Source organism: Sebastes umbrosus, chromosome 19 (genome assembly GCF_015220745.1).
Source record: "Sebastes umbrosus isolate fSebUmb1 chromosome 19, fSebUmb1.pri, whole genome shotgun sequence".
In the NCBI taxonomy this organism is placed as follows: Eukaryota; Metazoa; Chordata; class Actinopteri; order Perciformes; family Sebastidae; genus Sebastes; species Sebastes umbrosus.
In genome coordinates this window covers 11,874,595-11,898,344 of record NC_051287.1, presented here as the reverse complement: position 1 = coordinate 11,898,344, position 23,750 = coordinate 11,874,595, and the positions used below count along the sequence as shown (strand labels likewise).

At 40.0% G+C, this 23,750-nt stretch overlaps 1 protein-coding gene across 2 annotated transcripts in view; it reads right to left on the bottom strand.

Annotated features, from left to right (window-relative positions):
• The window catches only part of lpar1 (lysophosphatidic acid receptor 1), an 84,611-nt gene that overhangs the window by 30,295 nt on the left and 30,566 nt on the right, over window positions 1-23,750 (bottom strand). Inside the window, exon 1 of one of the 2 annotated variants that reach the window (XM_037752434.1) lies at window positions 11,552-11,677. The exons of the other annotated variant lie outside the window; for it this stretch is intronic. The gene's annotated coding sequence lies outside the window, so the exon portion shown is untranslated. Of the gene's footprint in view, window positions 1-11,551; window positions 11,678-23,750 lie in introns of those variants that run through there. 2 annotated transcript variants of the gene reach the window in all.

Here is a 23,750-nt window from a genome sequence, read left to right as displayed (position 1 = left end):
TATGTTCCCTGGATGCAAATGAATGCTTGCGTACATGTATGGCCACGATCTCTACTGTTCTGCAATGTTTGTGTACAACATGCAAAGAAATTATGAAACAATGACACACCAGGGAAATTGTGAAATACAGTGCAGTCTGTATAGAAAGTTCTGTTGTTTTGGCTCTATTTCAGCACATTACATTCAAACTCAACCAATTTTTAGCTTTAAGGTTGAGGGTCTTCACTTCCATATTGGCTGACATGTGGCACTTTTATACATTGTCCTCAAATTCCCGATTCCAGAACAATGCAGCAGGACAGTATTTTTAAACACCCAGACAAGACGACCCAAGGCGTTTCTATGGCCAAGCAGTGGAATGTTCTTGACCGGCCAAGCCAGTCACCTGACCTCAGTTCAACTGTACATGTTTCACTTGCTGAAGACTAGACTGAAGGAAAAAAAGCAAGTGCTTCACAAAAGCAAAAAAAAGAAAAGAGGGAATAGAAAGAGCAGGCTGTTCTTATACGCCGTTCGTAGCGGCGGAGAGTAATGCTCTGTAGATCGTATATATTGCACAAAATCAATTTATGTAGTACACGTAATTGTGAACCAGAAAGTAGAGAGACAAACGTTGCGTATGGGGAGGAGGTCGGGCTGGATGGGTGGGTCAAAAAACACCAGACTTTTGCCAAGGAGACTGGTGTTCGCACCCCGTTTGCACCCAGAAATCAACTTGATTTATTTGTCATGTAACTTCTGTACTTAAGTTACCCCTCTTTTAATTTGAACTCAAACCACGATCTTTTCCTAAACAAAACTAAGTACCTTTGTTGCCTAAACCTCCGTATTTAAGTTACGTCACTTCCAAATTTTAACCCAAACGTTGACTAATTTGTCACGGAACTTTCCGTACTTAGTAACGCCACTTCCACAATCTTTTCCTAGCAATTTATTTTGAAAAGACTGATGCATGTAACGAGCGGGAAATTTACACGTGTATGTTGACAAAAGATACGGTGGCTTCCGAAAGTATTCAGACCCCTTCACTTTTTGCAGTTATACTGTAGATGGATTGACAAATAGTATGCACACAAAAACCCATAATGACAAAGCCAAAACATTTGGCAGCAATTGAGGCTTCAAGTGTTCTTAGGTTAAGTGCATTTGGGCCATTTCTCCTTCTTCCTGGCAAATCCTTTCATGCTCTGTCAGACTAGAAGGGGAGTGTGTGTGAACTGCCATCTTAAGGTCCCTCTACAAATGTTGTAAAGTCCAGGCTTTGACTCTTTCAGAGACTTGTCCTGAAGCCACTCCAGCGTTGTCTTGGCTGTAGTTTTCAGGTTGTTGTCGTGCTGAAAGGTTAACAGTTTGAGGTTGTGTGCACTCTGGAGCAGGTTTACTTCAAGGACCTCTGAGTATCTGGCTCCATTTTGTCTCACCAGAGTGGGATATCTTATTGAATACTTGTGTAAATGAGATATATCATTTATTGATTACATTTGCAAAAATATCCAAACACATTTTTGCTTTGTCATTATGTTTTTTTTTTTCCAAAAAAGTGAATTTAATAAATTCAAAATTAAATCTAGATCACAATCAAGTGTGAAAAAAGTGAATGCTTTCCAAAGCCACTCTTACTGTATATAAAAACGGCACTAAAAACTCAAATATGAATTATTATTGTCCATATTTACTAAAGAGTTGACAGAGGAAGCACTTTAAGGTGTTCCAATTTAGAGGCAGAAATATGGGATGAAGGTTTTCAGTTATTCTGACTGATTAGACCTCTGCTCAGGTTGAAGGTGGGCCGGAGCTTTGATAGGAATTTATATGTTCATCTACCAATAAGAATGATAAAGGTGTAATATTTCCCACCCTAACAGGTTCAACAATACTAACAGGAGACTCAGAAAGACGTCAATAAATTAGTGTATACACGCCCACACAGTCCTGAGAAGGTCTAAGCTACCAGACTAACTGAAAACACCTGTGTGGGAGTACAGAGGCTTTGTTGATTAGCCGCTTTGCCAGAGGGAATTGCGTCTAAATTTTAACATCTAGGAAAAGCAGGTGTCTTCATTAACAGTCTTCAGTAATTGTTGAGACAAAAAACAGCAGTTAAGTATATTGCAAATATAAATATCCATATAAGGTCACCACAGCAACACAAAGTAAAAGACCAGCGATGAAACAGGCTGTCATCTTTACCTTTATCTATAGCATCCTGCTTGAATGCACGTTTCCCTACTTTTAATGGCTAACAGCAGGTCCAGTTTGTTGTAATATGATTGAAGAAGCAAATAAAACTCTTTTTTAAGTCGACCTGGTTGATGGTTAAAAGTCTATAGTTAAAATTTAAAGTTTTAATCTTGCAATCTAGATTTACTCTTCTTTTAATCTCGTCATGGAGAGAGGAGCAGGTGGACCCAAAATGCAAGTGATTACATGCTACAGGAACTTGGAGAAAATTATTTTAATACGAGATTCGGTGCAGGCAAGGCAAAACGGAAACCTTCATAAATCAAAATCAAGGATCCAACAAAGACTGAGCCTAAAAACCAGGACATATGGTGCCTTCAAATGGGGTTAAGCCCATATGAACGCCCCCCTCTTGTGGTACTCACGACCTCGTAAGTGGAAAGTTTCTGAAAGCTCAGAGGAGTGTATTAAAAGGTGAAACTAATTAAGGCGGGGCAGACAATCAAAACTGGGGGGAAAACACACAAAGGCAGGAAGTAAACGCAACATGACACATGAGCGTGGCTTACAAAATAATACAGAAACAAATGCATGAAGATGGTAATATAACAGAAAACCCCAAAACCTAGATATCCAAATCCTCATCTAGACAATATGAGTTAAAAAATCTTAACAAATGTCCTCTGGCCACAGAGCCAAACTGTGACAAATCTCTTCCAAGTTGAAATCTCGCACCTCGATTTTCCATGACTCTTTAATAACTTTTCTTGGATCTGACAGCATCAGGCTTTTTAACTAATATTTAATGATGTGAAGCCTCCCTCTGATGGGAAGAAAGCACCAATTCAGTTCCAAAAAGTGTCTTCTCTTCAACAAATATTCCAACTTCTGCAGCCGAGAATACTTTTATGCATTCTTCTGCTTTCCTGACATGCACAAAACGACTTTAGATAAACTGCAGCAGGGCTCACTTGCGTCTGTATTTTCAGTGAATGCTAACCTCATGTTAACCCAATGTGAATATAAACACCATCAAATGAAAGTGGAGAGTCAGCAATGTCATCTAATAATCATTGTTTCACTTGTAAAGAGTCACTGTCCTCTAACAGTTACAGTACAAACCTCAGTGCAACACTCAATACAGAAGAGTCAGCAAGTATAACTGAACCTGCAACCATGTGTCTCAAATAGAGAGACAGAGTACTGGGTTGGGTTTTTACATAATAGTCTCACTGAGCCATGCTTTGAGCGGCTGTAAACACATCACACAGCAAGGTAAAGTTATCTGCAAAACCTACTGTATGTGTTTAAGGTATATTCTCGAGATACAACTGGGTTCAAAAACAATTTCCTCATTTTTGCAGATTTTGCTTCCTCATTCTATTTTTCCCATGACTAACTTGAGACATCTTTTACATGATTTTAACCCTCATTGACCTCACACACACACACACACACAAAACAGATTTAAGACACGAGGAATGAAGAGTTGCAAGGAGGGAAGTTAATGGGATTTATGTCTCAACAACCCCGTGAAGTCAGGCCCACCGCATGTTTCTTTCCCAAGCTGATGCGGTCCGGTGCACGCCAGCACGAGCCTCTGAAATTGCGTCATCGTGGCTTGTGCTCTCGACATTTTAAACATCACGGTCTGCCTAGATCGGGGTGTGACCAACAGCTGATTAGACCTCACGAATATCAACACACCAACACTCTGACCAATGTCCTTTTTGTCTAACTTGCATGCGAATACAGTCTTGATGTCTTTATCTGTAGATGACAATTTAGAGGTCTAATATATTTGGTAACAGAGTCGGTTGTTCCGTTTCTGGGAATCCCGATGAATGCTGTCAAGATACCGTATGTGTCGCCTACATTTCACAGGAAAACACTTTGTAGTAAACTTTCTGGGTGGGGGTAGCTCCCGCGATGATGACAGCGCAGCGGTATGTCAACATTAATAGCTGCAGACAGTGAGCATGAGTTTGCGGAGGAAATGGTGCTCAACAGGTTCGCTGACACCTTTAAAATAGAATTGTGTACAACCACGAACATGTGGGCAAGTAGGTATGTGTCTGCCTGCTTTTCTCTCTTTCTGTCTGTTTTTTTTTTTCTTTCTCATCATCTTTTTTACTTTCTCAGTGCCGGTCTCCATTTCCCTGAGTCGTCCAGATATGTTAAATACACTACAGGGCTGTGAGACCAACCCAATCTCATGGGAAGGCGTAGAAATAGCACGACATTACGAGGACATTCGGCATGTCATGAGAACGCATTTTAGCCTTTTAGCATGTCATTTCTTTACACCTCTTTTTGCATGTTTTTTTTTTTGACGCCACGCAAAAAAACTACGGTAACGGCTACAGTTAGGTATGGAAACAAAACCGCTTAGTTAGGTTTAGGAAACATATGGTGTTGGGCTTAAAATAAGTGCGTAAACTAAGTCGAATATGTATGAAAACAACTTCAGAAGTACGGAAAACACATCACAAATGTCACTAAAAACACGTCACTAACTTCAAAATAACTGAACACTTTGGAAGATTGGCGTTCCTATTGTGCGGAAATGACTTGCGAATTGGGCTGGTTAGACATGGTTCCTGCAGGACATTCAAAGATAACACAACCTTGCTAGCTAGCTATTCTTCTAGTTTACACAACAACTCTTCTGCACATCCTTTTAGGATTAGTGAAATGAAGCAACCGTGAGAAGGTAGATTATTTTTGATGGGAATAGTCAACTCCAGATGTAGCGTGTGACAGAGGGGAGGTTAAAAGTTAGAAAACCACTGGAACACATGATAAACAATTCCCATGATGGCGCCCATCATGTTATCGTCCCGACATACAGTAACCACATTATATGATGACAATGTCAAAAATGTCTACTATCCTAAACTGAATTCTTTGTGTGTCACTCACACACACACACACACACACATACACACACAATGGCAGCAGTGTCTTCAAACTGACATGTACAGCTTCCTGTCGAAACCACAGTTTTATTTTTACATTAGCTGCTATTACAATGAAATGGCAGGGGATTTTGAAGCTTTTGACCTCTACAACAACATTTACACCTCCTCGTGCAGAAGCAGCAAGTGTTTCACAGTCTCCAGTGAATGTATCATTAATATACCATGGCCAGCAATAAAATCCTACAACAGAACATCTTAAACAGTGAGTGGGTGATGGTTTTTAGATGGAAGGGTGGAGGGGGGGCGGTGAGGAATAACAGACTAGGGGGTGGAAATGACACTCCACTTGCACTTTTGTGTAACATATCCTCACACAACGGATCGTTTGATATCTTATGAAGAGTTATTCCTAGTTTTTTGTGCGTTTTCCTACGAGTGTCCAGCAACACGTGTCAATTTACGCTCGTTACATGTATACAGTCTTTTCAAAATAAACCTCCGTCTTAACAGAAAAGAACTTAGTTATGTTAAGGAAAAGATTGTGGTTTGGGTTAAAATAACTACAGAAGTTACGTAACTTAAGTACAGAAGTTACGTGACAAATAAGTCAACCTTGAGCTTGACGAAAGGCCGGTATTTTTTGACCCGACCTCCTTCCTATGCTGTGTTTGTCACTCTTTATACTTCCTGGTTCACGATTTCTTGGATTACATACAAATTGATTTCATGGGATAAATACGAATTACAGTGCATTACTTTTCGTAGGTATAGCTACCAACGGTGTATGAGGACAGCCTTGTTTTGTGTCATGATGTTCTACGCACCCAACTTATTTTTGCAATTTTGTGGCACTTTTTTTCTTTTTTAAAGGCCACTATTTCCACCCCATATTTACATATGACTGGATGTCTCAGCACTATATCAATGATAGCAGTTTAAGTGATTCCAATTGGCTTGAAGCATTAGGGGACTGCTTATGCATTCTGGGTGCCTCTTGTTTTATCTGCGTGTTTTTAGTAAGAGTGTTCCAAGTATCTTGAAATGAAAGAAGTGCAGGAGATCAATTATTTGCATCACTTCATCTTTTCCTCTTCTGTCCAATCTAAAGAACACAGAACATTATGTTTTTACCATGATATAAACCAAAACGTGTCAAGCATAAGTGGGACACTTGAAGTTTGTTTTTTAGATTTACGGTCTGTTATAACTGTTTTCGACTGCAGCTGATGGATTGAACTATTGTCTGTTTCCCCAACAAGTCCCACACGTCACTGCAAACCAAAAATGTGATCAGGACCAGAGCTGCTTGAGAAACCACATTGTGGTGCGTCACGCTTTTAAGATCTCCAGTGTGATCGCCAACTCGATCATGATCAGCAGTTGAAGAAGAAGTAGTGGTCTGACCACGGATTCACACGCAAGCTGGAAGTGAAACAGAAGAAGATATATTTGCATCTTTCTTAACGATTCCCACTAAATAGGCTAAATAGATTAGAAGGCAAAGGTTGTACTGAGAAGCTCCATACACAACATGTATACCGGTATGTGTATAAATGTAAAGAACACTTTTTTTTATCTTTAATATTCTTATAGCTGTCAGAACTCTTGCTTGAATCATTTCCCCTGCTCACACGGCCTTGAAGGATATTTAATTTCTGCCACAATGGCTAGAAAAATGTGACTCAGTTACCTGCATGAATGTGGAAACAATCTGGACGTTGGGAGTAAGAATGGGTGGAATGCAGGTCCTTAGACGAGGGGGAGGAGGTATCGTGCCTTCAGTAATCACAACACAGATGTTTCAAGGGCCCTCTCTTTTGACGGATGTCAGAGCTCATGCAGGGAAACATAAAACAGTCATCTTCAGGGGGGACGATAAGTCTTTGCAGGGGGAGTTTTGTTTAGATTGAACAAGAAGGTCAGAAGTCAGAGGCATCAGCTTATCCCTTTTCATCATCTCACAAGTTGTGGAATAACTTTCGGATGAGTATGTTTTTGTAATCCTGTCATATCTATCAACCAGAACTTTAAGGACTGATAAATAGCCTGCGCTGCTTTCCTGGTTACTGAGGAAACCACTGAGCTCCCGAGAACTATCCTGTCCCCGTCTTTGGAGTGCTGGAGTGTAATATCCAAAGTCAGGCTGTTCGCATCAACATATAACTACGAAAAGTAATGCACTGTCATTCGTATATATCACACAAAATCAATTAATATGTAATCCACGTAATTGTTAACCAGGAAGTATGAACAGTGACAAATGCCGCGTAGGGAGAAGGTTGGGGTGGATTGGTATGGTTCCAAAAACATTGGACTTCCACCCAGAAGACTGGTGTTCGTACCCCCTGAAACCAGAAGTCAACATAGATTTATGTCACATAACTTCCGTACTTAAGTAACAGCACTTCCATAGTTATTATAACCCAAACCCCAATCTTTTCTGAAACCTAACCAAGTTGTTTCCTGTGAAGACGGAAGTTTATTTTGAAAAGACTGCATGCATGTAACATGCATAAATGACACGTGTCGCTAAACATTCGTAGGAAAGCGCACGAAAAATGAGGAATAACTTTTCGTAAGATATCATACGAACCGTTATTTGAGGATTATGTTGCCAGGGTGACACAGTATGATTATTCACTGAAAAGTCTTAAGGTATACATCAAAACATGGATGGCCGATAAATCAAAAATCAGTTGTGAAATGCTTTGGAAACTTAGACTGTAAACTCATGCTATATGTGAAGTAAAATATAGTTAAATAAATCTAAAAGTAGCTCAACCTTTTTCACTTTTAACCGTTATCTCTTGCAGGTTGCTCTGTATGTAAAGGCAGTCATAAAAAGGCAACATTTTATTTTTATCTGAAAACAGTTCCAACAGTTCCTGTCATCTCTATCTCTTAATGGTATAACCCTCTACAGTAGCTCTGCTTGTGGATGATATGCATTATATCATACATTACACTATAAGGATATTGGTAACGTAATGTGTTTTGTTTTGTTGCTAGGAATGGAAGCTAATTTGTCATATGAGTCAAAACCCATCCATCTGAAAAAGTTTGATGACCCCAAATTGTCTTTAATCACTCAAGATTATAATTGCTTTTGGTCTTTAAAATGTACAGTTTGCTAGAGTGTTTTCAACAAACTGGTAAAAAAGACTAAATGAAGATCTATAAGCAACAAAACTGGCCTTGGTTCAATAAACCCTAGGTCAGGACACCAAATGGGCTGCAGCCCTATTTCTGAGGAATTCCGCAATAACAAGTTATAATAATTCTTCATGTCCAAAGTGGAAAGGTTAAATGTCCTATTTTCATTCCAAGGCTGAAAATGCTGAAGACCTTATGCTCTAGTTGTCTCATATCACCTCCAGCTGTAGCTGATGGATGTGTCTCAGAAGTTTAAATATGACATGAGATTCCACAGAGGGTCATACAGTAAGAAGAAATTATATTTATTCAAAACTTCCCATATATCAACCAGGAAAAAAAAGGTTTCCTGCAACGTATTAAGTCAACCAATGTGACTCATTGTGAATTATTATTCATAGAATGTGGATTCCATAATTAAAACAGCTTGAAAGCCACCGCCAGCCTAATCTTTCTACAGAAGTGTAAATGGTTCTCACACACCACCATACCATCAAAGACCCCCTGAGGTTTGTGGCAGTGGGTGGGAGGTAAACAGTGTTCGCACCATCTCCTGCGAATACACAAATAAACACACTCACAGACACACACAAATACGAACCATTTGGGCCTCAGATCAGTATTAATTGGGTAACATCAAAAGGGCAAGGATAGCAGGGAGCATATGGCTTTTTATACAGTAGACCTTTACATCAGTTTAAAAAAAGGATGAATTAGAAACTCTTTCTTGGGCGCATGAAGGTGAAAAGGAAAAGCCATGGGGTCACCTAAAATTGTGGAGATAATGACCATCCTTTCAGAGAAAACTTTGCGGCCATTTGTTGTTTTATTGGGGGGAGGGGTTTCGTAAACAGAGACGACAATTTGTCTTGAAGGCGGCAGTAAAGGAAAGCTCACAATGACCAAAATGGACATTGTTTTTGTTTTTTCTCACAATTTGAAGTGACAAATTCTCTGTACACTGCAGTTTTTGACACTGCTACCTCTACATAGCGAGTAGTAGTGTAGTGTAGTGGGAACTTTATCCAAACTTTAATTCTGTGCCACCTGTGTATCCAACCCAGTCTCACCAAATGTGTTGTTGTGTTATTTTGAAGTAAAGTTAGGACATGTTTTCCATACATATGTTATGTTCTTTTCGTACATATTTTACTTAGTTTACGTAGTTATTTTTAAGCCCAACCATGATGATTTTCCTAAACCTATGTGGTTTTGTTGCCTAAACCTTATTGCGGCCATTACTATAGTTTTGTTGCCTAATCATAGCCGAGACCGTTTCGCGGTAACGATGTGGCGTTAAATGACACGTGAAAAGACACTTCACAACGTTAAGCCTGTGGCCTGTGAATGACATGCAAAAAGCCTAAAATGTGTTATCGTGACACACGGAAATGTCATTTTTCCTATAGACTTACTTTGGGAAAGAGACATCTGTAACTCAGCAGATAATTTTTTTTTAAGGTAAATCAACTTCCCAGTACGAACACTTGAATAGCCCTTATTTATATCATTAGGTCCTTAAAGTTGTAAAATGCACTAATTGCCGAATCCAGAGTTATTTCTCTTTCAATTTTCATAGGAATGAATGGGAGCCCGCCTACAACGCTGTATCCAGTTCTCTTTATACATCCATGGTTGGTGCGCCCCATCCGAGAACTTCTGGGGAGCATTTAAGCGCATTTTTTATCTCTCCTTTAATGAGTTTAAGTACAAACGGAGATTTTGTCCTAAGCGTTGGGATGAGATAAAATGTTGGCTTTGTGATTGCACTAGGGGGAAAGGTCAATGAGTCACCAAAAGTTTTGAAATTCAACCTCTGAATGCGACAAATGCACACAAATTTCTAGCAATCAGGCCATTTGTTTCGTTCTAACAGACTTAATTGTTGATTGAGTGAAAATTCTGACCTGACCTGCTCTAAATGACATGTCAAGAGTTTCCAGAGAGATTAGAAATGCTCCTCTGGGGATACCAAGTTTCACAGCACCAGGCCAGCAGTTATTGAGATATTCTGCTTCCGGCCTAAATGTTGGACATCTTCATCGACCATCACTTGTTGGGCAATAAAAACCAAAAAGAAATGAGATGCCTTTCTCCAGTAAGAGTCACTGTCACAAGAGTAAGCTTTTGTGGCCTCTATCCAGGATGCACAGCTGCAATTTCATTTCCACTATGAACTTTGCAGCAATGCATGTGGTTAGTATTGCACATTTCTGTAAATGTCAAACTTTACCAACAACCCTTCATATGCAACATGTGAATCAAAAATCAGAACTATTCGCACGACTACATTCAAGAACAACAGGAAGCACCTGGTCGGAACCAAATCTAGATCATTAATGTTAGATATTGAAATGTTCGTTGCTGCTTTTGACTTTGGAGACGCAAAACAAATTATATTTCTGTCATAGCAGGACAATGTGTAATCTCCATCCTCCTTGCAGGTGAAGTAAGAAGTGAAAATTCGCTGCACCAAACCACATCATCAGTTTTGCCAGTGTCTCGAGATTTCAGCGAGAAGTGAAGTTAGTTCATGAAAAATTGTTGTTGTATTTCAAAGCCTGAGTCCAGGGCACAGCATGGTGTATTGACTCCTGCCGGTAGTAGACAGCATCAAGGCGTATACTTTGGGAGGATGCCAACACCACAAGAAATGTTTGAGGACCATCAATCTGCTTGCTGGCCTCTCTTCATCATGTTTTAGCAATTACACCTACAGTGCTGACAACAGAAGTTGGAGGACACAACATGATGCTGGCACATGGATAATTTTTTTTAAGTAAGGGAGGAGAAAGGAATGAAGAAAACAAAAAAGAAAATCTCAAACACATTCTCCTCCTGCAGATCAGCGTGGAAAATCAACACAGATGTCAAACTTTTTACTCCCAGACCCATATGCTTTACGCTTGTGTTTTTTTTTTCTTTTTCCACTCACTCCCTTGCACAAATATTGTTCCAATTCCAAAGTTTGATAAAGAGCCCAAACTCTGGCGCAACAAGTCCTTAATTCCCTTCCAGCTGCGTCTCGACCCATATGGGCGCACAACTGGAGCGTCTCCTATATTCGAATAACGGCAGCGTCTCCTATTCGAATAACGGTGCGCACAAGCGGATTCAAAGCATCTGCTAATGCCATCACAGCCTTTATCTCAACCGAACGCGTCTACGTGGCAGGTATAACTTTTGATTATGCAAAAAAGATGCCCACATCCGTGCACTAACGTGAGAAAAAAAAACTTTTTTGGGAGCAAATTTTATTCTAAGGATTCATTCAATAAGATGGATGAAATACTCACTGTGTCTTTCCTTTTCCAATGAGAGAAGTATAGGTAGGTAGCTTACTTTCCTGGCTCTGGCTCCTGGATGTTCCCAAACTCAAGTTTGATTTGCCTGGAAATTCCTCCCAACAGACAACTAAACTCCTAGAGAGACTCTGCCTGTCTGCCTGCGCAACTCTTGTGTGTCAAAGGCGCAAAGTCGGTGTAAGAAAAGACTCCAAATGCAAAATACAGCCAGGTAACCCTTTCATTTTTATGTCCGTAGCAGAAAAATATCTCCTCAGATGTTTGTTTTTCTTTTTCCCCGCACCGGTGTGTCTCTGTTTGTGAAGTTGTTTTATTGATTTGCTTCCAGATGAAATCGCCTTGATGCTCTCTAGCTGCGTCTCCGTGCCTCTCTGCGCTGGCTCCACCAAGCTCTCTCTCTCTCGCTCTCTCTTTTTCTCTCTCTCTGCCTCTCTCTCTCTCTCTCTCTCTGACTGCCACACACACTCTGCAGGAGAGGACCTTTGTCTGCACATGACGTCACTCACACACATGCACACACACACACATGCACTGCAAAAAAAAAAAAAAGAATTTAAAAGAAAAGTGTCATTGAAATTTGCTGGACATCTTGCTTAAAACATTTTTTTTTTTCAAAAAGGTGTTACAGCAATTCATTGCAAATAAAAAAAAAACACTTTTCTTGAAATTGGTGGATTTCTAACACAGAATGCAGGTGAAACTTTATAAGTAACAAGTGCATTTATTTCACACACACCCCCTTATCTTGAAAATGCCATTTCATGATATGAATGCCCTGTTACACCCAAGACATTTCTTAGTAGCGTTCGCAGTCGAAGAGTTGTTCTTTTTCCCCTCAGCGCCTAATTGGAAACACATTTTTTTTGTCAGTAACTTGTTAAGAGAGAGAGACAGGAAGGGAGAGAGAGAGAGAGAGAGGGGTGGAGTGAAGCAGAGAGTAAAAAAGAGAGCGAGACTGACACCAAGGGACTCAAAAGACATATTGTATTCCTTACCAATTAACCCTCCACATAATATATTGGAAATATTTCCCTCCACCGTCTGCCGGTGCTGCATGGTGTCCAAGTTGAAGTTTCAACCTTCTCATACAGAAGTTCTCAGGTTATGAGAAAGTATTTGGTATATAAGGGACAGCTATGTCTGGCAACTTCACACCATCTGTGAACAGTTAGTGAGGTGTTTGTAGTAAACCGACCGGCGGCGGCTGTGGAATGAAATGAAGTGTTAAAGCCACGATATATGTCGAACAATAGAACATTTTCTCATTTGTCTCATTAAGTGGTTACATTGAATGTTATTTAGTACCGATTTCCAGGTAAGGCACGGTAAATGTGTCCTCAAGATATTCTCCTTTACACTCACAAGCAGGCACCATCTAATAAAGCACTGACAAAGAAGTTGTGTTGCATTTTTTGGTTTTGTTTCAATTTACAACGTAACGTGTTTTAAGCTGTTAAAAAGTGCGACCGTAATCCCGGAGAAAATCTGTTCCCCTTGAAACGTAATTGGGAACGTTTTGCAGTAGACAGGGCTGTCTCAAAAGACTGTAAACTATGATTGTTCGGCGTTTAACGTGTAGTCTGACATGTCTCTTGGTCAAGTGACAGCAGGAATGTTAAGCACAATGATTATAAATTGACCACGACAAATTTTGCGCCTGATAGTCTCTTTGCCACCCACGCTTGTTTTCATAGTAACTGATTCCCCATATATCCCTGTGGTTCTTCTTTGCCCCCTTAAAGTAGAGAGAATATCACATAGTGATGTGGAGAAAAAGAAGAAGAAAAAAAAATACAAAGTGACTTTCTTAGAAAGACATACAGACACTTGTAGTGCCTGGCATACTCGAAGATGGGAAAGGAATGAGAGGAACCACACAGAAACCAGCAACGGGGGAAATCTGTTTGCAAAGGAGTTTGTCAAAATATCTACATGACCGCTATGCTGCATTTCTGCTCTTGTTGTGATAGAAGCGCCTCTATTTCACACAAGTCTAACAGACCAAATTTAAACCGTGGTGTCCCACAATGGTAAGCAAACATCTAGGAGCTGGCCAGAGGAGAATCCGACCTACTGTGCAAGAAAGAGACTCGGGTTTAGACGTCTGCAGGCAGATGTAGGCTTGTTTGTATATATGCTGTTTATATATGATGATCTGCTTTGAAGATGGACCCGTTATTTATCCTGCAACTACAAGCAAAACATCATTTTAAAGGCCTTTAGTATTGCAAACTTTCAAACAAAACGTGAATTTATGCATCAAAAAAGCGACATTTTAAGAGCTTCTGTGAATAAAGGCATCGGCCAATCACGTTGTGCAGAACGGGTTGATCTGTGCCAATATTTATGAAACAACTACATGGACGCTCCGTGGTCCAAAAACCAGGATGGCAAACTTTATTACTTCTTTCAACCTTGACAAAGACAGCACATACCAGATCCACTCCTTCCGTTCTAACCTTTCACAATAAAAGCCCTAGACATATAATATTCACAAGCAAGCATTTTGTATTTTCGTGTCGTTTATTCGTCTCGCACCCGGTGTGTAAAGGCCTTAAGCGAGATAAAACTAGTTTTCAGGCACACCAACTAGTCATATTAGAAGTTCTTGTATCACCTTTATGATATAATCTCTTGAATTTCTCTGTCATGTACTTCTTCTACCCTTTTTCATGTTATGATGATGTGCAGACCTGTTTGTTGTAGAAATCTTTTGGCATTTCTTCTGAGACTTTGTTTTTATGTGTTGTCCTCGTGCCCATCAAAATATCCTTGCGTGGGAAGTAAGGTTATCAGCAAGGTCCTTGCCCGAGGTTCCCGTCACTGTTTTGGCATGGGTGAGGTTTAGACTGGGAAGTGTCCTGAGGAGCATCTTTTTATGATTGTGCAAGGATGGGTCAAATACTGTGCTGTGCAGGCCAAATTTGATGCTTTTTCTTCTTCCTCATACTTCTCCTGAATCTCTTTCCCCTAAATCTTCTTCCTCTAAATCTTCTATATTAGAAACATCATAAAGCATGTGTATGTTAAGGGAAATTCACACAACATTTGGCTCATGATGTGTCTGATATAGGTTAGTGGCTCGCAGATGAGGTTGTTTGATACTCATGAAGAGAAACTGGCACTGGTGTAGTTCTGCCAATTCAAAAATCATATTACAATTTGGAAACAGAGTTTATACATATTGTCAAAAAACTGGTAGACTAAGGCTACATCCACACTATAACGCAGTTTAACAAGGTCAGCAACATTTGTAACTCGTTAGCCAAGTTGAAATGAACCACTGGTGGTCGAGGCTGATGCCGTTTGATTTCTTCTAGAGGAGGTTCAAGTGATGGGGCGTGACGAATCAAGGAAGGTTGCGTCATGACTGATAAGAACCAATCAAGAAGCAAACGTGGGTGTCTGTGTCATCATTTTCAAAGGTCTCTGTTTTTGTCCGTCCAGACTAAAATGCATTTACCACCAGGTCAGAATGGTCCAATACTTTTGTTTTATGACTAAATACCTGCAAAACGAATGACATTCTAATCAGCTTCAGCTGTACATTTGAGTTTAGTGCTAATTAGTAATTATTAGCATGCTAAACTAATATGGTGAACACGGTAAACATTATACCTGCTTAACATCAGACTGTCATTGGGGGCATTTCAGCATGCGGACATAAGCATTCAGCCAAGTACCAAAGTACGGCCTCGCAGATCCGCTAGAGGATCCGCTAATTGTGGTAATTTGGCAAAGCTGTTCGATACTGTAAGCTGCTGGAGGAGCAATGTGTATTTGCCTAGTGCAAACTCTGGCTCCATGTGACATTTAGTTATGTAGATAAGGGAGGCTTGAAGTTTTGAATTTGTGTATTCAAGCAGACAAAAGTCCTCTTCCTAAGCATGAACTGCCCAGCTCTATCTGCTCTAATACATCTTACATCTTTAAGCATTTAGAGGCAGGTAAGAATCACCCCGACAGACAACAACCACCACCACGTCGGTAGTGGGAGAGAATTGAATTAATAAAGAGGTTTTGGACATATGACAGCAGAGAGACAGAGAGGGAGGCACAGGGCTTTCAAAGGAGAGCTCAATTTCAGTAGTGGAGCCAGAGAGTGAAAGAGGCCGAGGGGTTAGGTAGGGTGAAATAGAGGAAATGGAAGAAAAAAGTGAAAGGGGGGGAGGAGAGAAAAGGCTAGGCTACATAAACAGCCTGGGAGCAGGGAGATGAATTACATCACAAAATAAACAAAACTCTTAGGTAGGTGCGTGGAAAGAGGTGATTATGAGCTATTGTTGATGTGGATACAATAAGCTAGGATATGAAAAACCTCCATATCAATATAACACAACAATAATGAGACAGTCTTTCAAAAGAAGCTCCAGACAAAATAAATGCCAGTCAGAGACTGAACATATTGCCACTGTAATCATCTAGAAAATGATTTCATGTACATTTTCAAATTAAGGTTTACTGAGAAATATAGTATATATAATATTATATAATATAGTTTCTGCAGTACGTTAATGTTCTTCATTATCTGGGTGCTAAGCAACAAAATGGACAATTGACAAATGTTGACATAAAGAACTTCCTGTCCTTTGCTCGATGGAGGACGGAACCTGCCAAAATCAAATAAATGAATAAATAAAAAATATATATATTAAAAATAAATATACAAGTAAATAAAAGGGAAAATTAAACAGAAGAGTAAATAAATAAGGGAATTAATAAAAACACAAATAAATAAAGAAGCACATTAAAACAGAAATATAAATTCATATTTTATCAATTAATTATTTTTATATTATTTATAAAAAAATAAAATTGAATGAAATTTATTTATTTATCGAGTGATTTATTTATTTATTCATTTATTTATTTATTATTATTGCCCCTTCATTGATGAATAAAGTAAAAAAAATACATAATACTAAAAATTTAGTAAACCTCTCTAAATGTCCAACTTCCCTCTCCTCTCGGTTATTTTGCTCCTCTGATTTAGAGATTTTATTGTCACGATTATTACCCGACAGCCTAAATTACACAGACCAGATGCGATGCGCATGATGACAGTAAGACTGACTGTGTAACGGCGTATGCGTGTGTTCCGGTCAGCATCTCTCATCTCTCTCTGTTATTGTCGGAGCAGAGGAGAGCTATGAGATGGAGATGACAGATTAGCCATGGTGACTTCCTTTGTCTCAGGTGGTGATGCATGGTAATGGCTTCTCTCCGTCCATGACTGTATCAGTGATGAAGTGCTCCTTTTGTAATGGACTCTTGTATACTGGTTTACAGCCTCCCCTGCAATTACTGCCTCTTAAACCACATAGTGTTGTTGTCATCGCCTGCCAGTTGTCATCGTAAAAGGAATTTCACAATGTCCAGTCCAAGTTAAAGGGACTGTATGTAAGCTTTTACATGTATAAATGTGTTTTAAACATTTTTTATTGCCAATATGTGAACAGAACCAGGGCCAAAATCCAACGGATGTGATGTCATGCGCACTTGCGAGTGCGATTTGGACAATTATTATAAGTTATTAATGTACAAAACATACAATTAATATGTTCTCCTAAAAGCCACCAGACTCCAGTCATACAACCGTGATTTCACCTCGCTGATCATCGAAACACACTTCATTCAAACTCAACAGAAACAAAATAAAACTCATCAAACCCATCTTTGTTAGTCTATCCACTGTTCCAACAATCGCCATCGCTGGTTTAGCTGAAATAAACTCCTTAATTCACAGAGTTAGATGTGAAAAGAAACAGCCATTATATGTGCTCCTCAAAGCCACCAGACTCCTTTGACAGAAACAGTAATTTTACCTCGCTGATAATTGTAAAACACAATTCATTCAAACTCAACAGAAACAAAATAAAACTCATCAAAACCATCTCTGTTAGTCTTTCCACTGTTCCAACAATCACCAACTCTGGTTCGAGAGTTTGAGAGACTGAATAAGTAGCAGATACATTATAAAAAGTAACCACTGTAACATTTTCACTGTTTTTACTAACCCTGTTACACCAGAAAAAAAAGAAAAGAAACAAAAGACATGCTTGTCTAAAAGACATAGTCTATCGCCTATTTTTATTAGGTTTTCCTGTGTTTAAGAAAACTGCATATACCCGCTAATTTTTAAGGGTATTGGAGGCCTAATCAATCATGTGTATAACTCGCGTATGCGCACACATATAAACTCAAATAAATGCTGTCATGCAACCAGGTAAGCAAACACACAGTCACACAGAGAAAGGCAATCAGGCAAGTAAGCATACGTAACAAACACAAATACACACACACACACACACACACACACACACACAGAGAGGGCTCTTATGTGACAGCTGTTTGTTATTGAGTCCGTGAGGTCAGTGAGGTCTGGCGTTTGTAGCGGCTTAGACTCTCACTGTGGCATCAGGGTCAGTGCACTGGTGTGTGTGTGTGTGTGTGTGTGCGTGTGTGCGCGTGTGTGTGTGTGTGTGTGCGTGTTTGACTAAGAACATGTCCCCAGTAATGTAGATGAATTTGAAACCAATCTTTTTCCTCTTCCTTGGACTTGCATGAGCACAAAGCTGTTAAAGACTAGTTAAACCTTTTGGGAAATGAACTTATTAGCTCTCTAGGTTTTTTTCCAGCTTCACATTTCACAGACCGATATAAGAGAGTGGTATATCACTCTTCACATCTGAAGGCCTTCACACACCAGGGACATTTTTTTTGTGCGATTAACTCGCATGACAATATATTTTTTTCTGACATTAATACTGTTACACAAAATGTGAATATTATGCGGCAAAAAATAATAATTTCTTTTCCGGAACAAAGTCGATTTTTTTGTAGCTTTCCACACCGCAAATAAAGGCTTCAACCGATCACGTTGTGAGCAACAGCTTGAGTTGCGCCTATATTTATAAAACAATTTCACAATCTAATTCAAAGCAGGTCGTGAGCTATGCTAGGATGCTAATGTAGCCCCCCCACCGGAGCAGTGCAGCATGGAAAAGCCATTACAGCTGACAGAAAGGCCTTTTATTTGGAGAACTAAGCTCAGCTTCACATCAGGAACCAATTACTTTCAACTGCTTTCCTCCGAAAGCAGCTGAAGAACCCCCCACCTCTACCTTCTTCTGTGTCCATCCCCCACGTCTCCTTCCATCCCCTCCAAAAGCCAGTACCTACCTCTCTCTCTCTCTCTTTATCCCTCCCTTTTTCTTCCTTTATTCTCCGCTCTCTCTTTCTCCTTCTCCCTCGCTGGCATCTCACTCTTCAGCTAACCCTCCTTTTCCTTCCTGTCTCCATCTCTATCTGGTTTCACTCGTCTCCTCCACCCTTTCCTGCTACTAACCTTACTTTTATATTTTTTCCCTCCTAATTTTTGCACTTTTTCATTCCTCTCATAACCTTTCCTCGCCCCGGTGCCCGGCTCTCTCTGCACTCCACTTATGTTTCTCTTTCCAATCCCTCTCCTTGTTATCATCCCTCTATTCCCTACAACTCTTGCTCCCTCTGCCTTTCAAAAGGTCTCTTTGTTTGTCTCCCCTTTCTTCTTCCTCTCTCTTCTTACACTACAAAACAATCGAGGGATTAAAGATGAACTAAGCAGAATTTTAATGTAAAAAAATCATCTCAAATAACAGCTTAAAACAATAATTGGAGGAGTTTCATCCCATACTGTAGACATACAATGCAATAAGGACAATCGTAGCAGAAGTACGGTGGAATATGGTCATCACTCTATAACAGTCGTCCTAGATGGCATTGTGGGACATATCGCCGACTGTAGATTTTATAAGACGCACCTTGCGTGATAGGCGTCGTGCAAAAAAACAATCGAGTGATTTGTTCTTAAGTGGCACGTATGAATGATATAAGGGAGCTTTCACAAGCCATAGTCCGTTTGGCTAGTCCGATCAGAGCGAAATTTATACTTTTGGTTTGTTTTCTACATAGTCTTGTTCGGCTTCACAGTGCACAAATAAAAGCAGACCAAATTAAAACATTAATTTGCTGAGGGGCGTGTACGAAGAAGGGAATTTATCTTTTTCGTCACAAGAGCTGCAACTTTTATGCAGGGAATCCAACACGTTCTCCTCCCAATTCATCATATACTGCCGCTTTGTCACGCCCCTTGGCGTTACTTTCTTTTCGGCATCAAAACCACTATAGTTATCCTTGGCATCACTTTAGGATTAGGCAAAAAAAACAACACTATATATAGGTTTAGGAAAGAACTACATGTTTGTGTTTAAAATACTACTTTTTGTACAGTGAAAATGACACTGAACGTTGTGAACATGGGGCACGAACCAATAGCTGATTGTAACGTGACGCACGGGACATGAACAGTGGTCTGTTAGATGAAAGCCTTGTGTTTGTTGGACGTGACCAAGCATCAGTATTTGACCCCCTGGGAATGAGAACGGGTTGAGGAATCGCAGACTAATCCCTTCTCCTCCAGTTTATCTCAAATGACTCTATAAATGGCACTATTTTTTATCAGATTCTGTATGTTCTCTTTGGCCCAGATGTCAAGCAAACATCCGACTCTTGTAGAAGTCCAAGGCAGTTCTCTCCCACTTATGTTAACCTGTTGTTTTACCTGTGTACATCTCAACAAATGCCCATACAAGCAGCCTGCGTTTTGGTTCAGTTGGAAACGATCCAGAACCACCTCTCGCAAGCGGTCTCGGTCCGGTTGTTTTGGTCCGCACCGAAGTGCAATTACTGCGTTTACATCCACCCAAATGATCACACCATGGGTTAAACCACACCAGAGTTTGACAAAAACAGACTAAATGTTGGCTTGTGAAAGCGCCCCATGAGAATTTGGCATTTACCAATTTTCTCGTATTTATCATTTTCTCATAGGACGAGTGGTCCAGATCTGTCGTACGACTCATGTACAGATCACTACTGACACTGATAAATTTGTAAGGTGTTCATCTGCTTATTTCCGACAGCAAGAAACTTGCCCACAAACAGTGGAAGTGGAACAAGTTTTTTTTTTTTTACAAGAAATTTAGGGACGTTGTTTATGCTAAAATCTCACGAATGTGCACCTCCTAATGAACAGGAGGCATTTCAATCAAGTTGAAAAGAGAGTTTTACGTTAAGTTTGTGCAGTCAAGGAACTTTGGTGAATACAACTTAGAACAATCGCACAAGCGAACCTCATGCATGAGACTCAGTGTGACATTCAACAGACACAAACATGTTTTTGTCTCTTTGGTTTCCTGTGTTATAAAGCCTCTCAGACTGGCAGGGCTAAATGCCATGTGTTCCTTTCAACTAGAATATGATTTGATTTAAACAAGTTATTCTGACACGGTTTTGATACATAATCACAACTATTCTGCTGTGTGAAGTATAAAAATGTTAGCTTAGCGTTTGCTGAGGTAGTGGAAATTACAATCTATATATAAATACTGTAAAAAAAAAAGCTGAAACAGTAAGGGAATTCATAATTGTGTAATCCAGTGAGTATTGACACAGGCGTACGAGGGATTTTGGTTCAAATTTCACCTGTCTGTGAAACTAAATTAGTCGCAGATTTCATTAAAACTAAGTTTGCATCGTAAAATCACAGGTTACATATTGAAACATATTGAATCTCTTCCCACAGGCATGCGTGCGGTCGGCGTTTCAGTAACTGAGAATACACATGCACACAGCTGCACACACACACACTGAGCAGTGCCACGTCTGTGGTTAAAAGCCTAGTGGTGTGGTACCATGTAAACACACCACTCAGTGGCATGGTTGTGGTAACCCTCACACACTGTGCACTCTCTCTCCCTCTCTCTTTCTCTCTCTTCCCTCTCTGTCTTTCCGTTTTGTCATTTTTCCCCACTCTCGCTACTTTTCCCTGCTCCAGCATCACTCTCTCAATCTCACGCTGTCCTCTTCTGTTTTCTATCTCCACATCCACTTCTTCCTTGAAACTGATTTTATCTGCACATTTCTATTTGATTTTGCAGACGTCTTTCAACATCCCAGACAGTGCTGCATTCACTTTAGCCCCGTTTCCGCCGCAGGAACTTTTCCCCCGGAACTATGAACCTTTTGAAGAACTTATTGTGTTGCAGCCGCATGCAGGGACCGGGGTCTAAATTAAGTTCCAGGGACATTTTACGGGCCTTTTTACCCCCCAAAAAACTACTGTCTCTGATTGGTAAGCGAACGCAAGTGGTAACGTTAGGCGGGCACACTGAACTGTAGGCTGCAGAGTGTGTTTACCCCTGCTGACCACCAGCATGACCCCTCGTCCCATGACATGTTGCTTTTTCATACGTCAGCTGACTGATTTGCCGAATCTTTGCAGGTCTTTAGACTGCGGTGGAAATGCAGACAACAATGGGCTGAAGGAACCTTTTAGTTCTGGGACTAAAAGTGTGCCAGTCCTTTCTTTCTACATTGAGTTCATAATGGCCATTTCATTATAAATGTCACTTTATATTATTTTAGATTGAAAAAGGTTAAGAAGCGTGTGCTCATTTGTAAATAATAGCAATAATCCACAATTAAAACCCGGTACTTTATTCATTTATGGAGCCCTACAAGTCTGCATTTTCTACAACACTGTCCTGTAAATATAAGAACAGCATCGTGTTAACAAATGAAGGAACTCTGTCTACAGAAAAAAAAAAAAACGCTTGAGGGCTTTTATTTTGTAACGGAAGCAGGTAGAGTTGAGTTAAAAATAAACCTTCACCTTTTTCATGTCTGTGACATATTCTACAGATATAAACATTGAAACTGTAGTAATGTTGCTGGTATGATGTCAATATACTGTCAAAAGATCATTTTCACTGTCTGTTGTTGAACCGCACCGAGCTTAAGTGGTCTTTCTCACTTTATAGACTACGTAACCAGCTCTGAAGTTAGACTTCCGTCACTACACAACACGTGGCAAACGTCACGTGACAACCATCACTACAAAACACTGCACCTTCATGCAGGCGTGTAATATTCAGGTCTCGGCGACACAAAGCGTGACACTGACGCGCTTTCTACCGGTTGACAGGCGGGTCTATTACATGCTTTGCCATGGCTGCCTGGAGACACGCCACTAACATGGCTAAACAACGTGAGTTCGATTTTTTTTAATCATTATGTTGGCGTGTTTCTAGTGGATTCAGCCACTAAATATCAGACAAAGACTCCATGTCAGTTGACAGAGTATTACAGACAGAACTCACATCATGTATCCACTCACATCATCAGGTAAGGAAGAGGTAAACACATGCATGTCTGTTCTTACTACACACACAGTCTCTCCCGCCGTAGACTCTCACACACACATTCTTGGATAAAGAGCTATTTGTTTTAATGGCTGAAGGGAGGATGTGGATCTACCACCCATTGTGACGCTGTGCTGACTGCTGCGGTTCTCAGGCATTGTGTGACGAAAATCAGCCCCTTAAAACTCCACGTTATAGAGACAATCAACTCTCAAAGCTGCATGCTCGAGCCACAGCAACAGCTGGAGATCGGTCAGTCTGCACAAGTCCAAGACGAGGTTGTCCAAACAAAATCCCAAAGTCAGGTTTGTTAGTGATTTCAATAACGGACAGAATATTGAGCCAAATCTCCACAGTCAAGTTGTTGTCAGCAACGTACGCTCGCTGCCTAGATGGCAGAAATACAAACTCAAATATACACTCATATATACTTCAAAATGTACTGAATGCGAGTCCAACTTAAACAGCTTAAGTAAGTAAACCCACTGGAATATATAGGTTCTTCAGTTTATTCGAGTATTTACCCATTTTTCTGTCAAAATCTAATTTTGTGGTTATTGGACAAGCTCCTATTATTTATATCAGCCAGACCAGAAATGCTAGAATATGCTCCAGGCTTTTTCAGAGGCACGTGCTGGGGTGTTGACTCTTTCAAAATGTTTTATTACGGAGAAGGAATAATAATCCAGACCCCAAAGGACAACTCTGTAAAAAGGAAGGTAAATTATTTTAATATTTCTATTCTATTATGAAAGGAGAGACTGTACCTCTGTTTCCCAGATAGTGTTAACCCCACTGGATGGTCTACTCTCAAGATCTGGTCACCAATTACAAAAATGACTACCTTCTGTGTCCATATATTCCTTACAAATAAACAAACCTGCGTTTTATCTACAAAACCCTACAAAAACAAATATGAGCTTCATCTTTTCAAATCAATTTGGAGA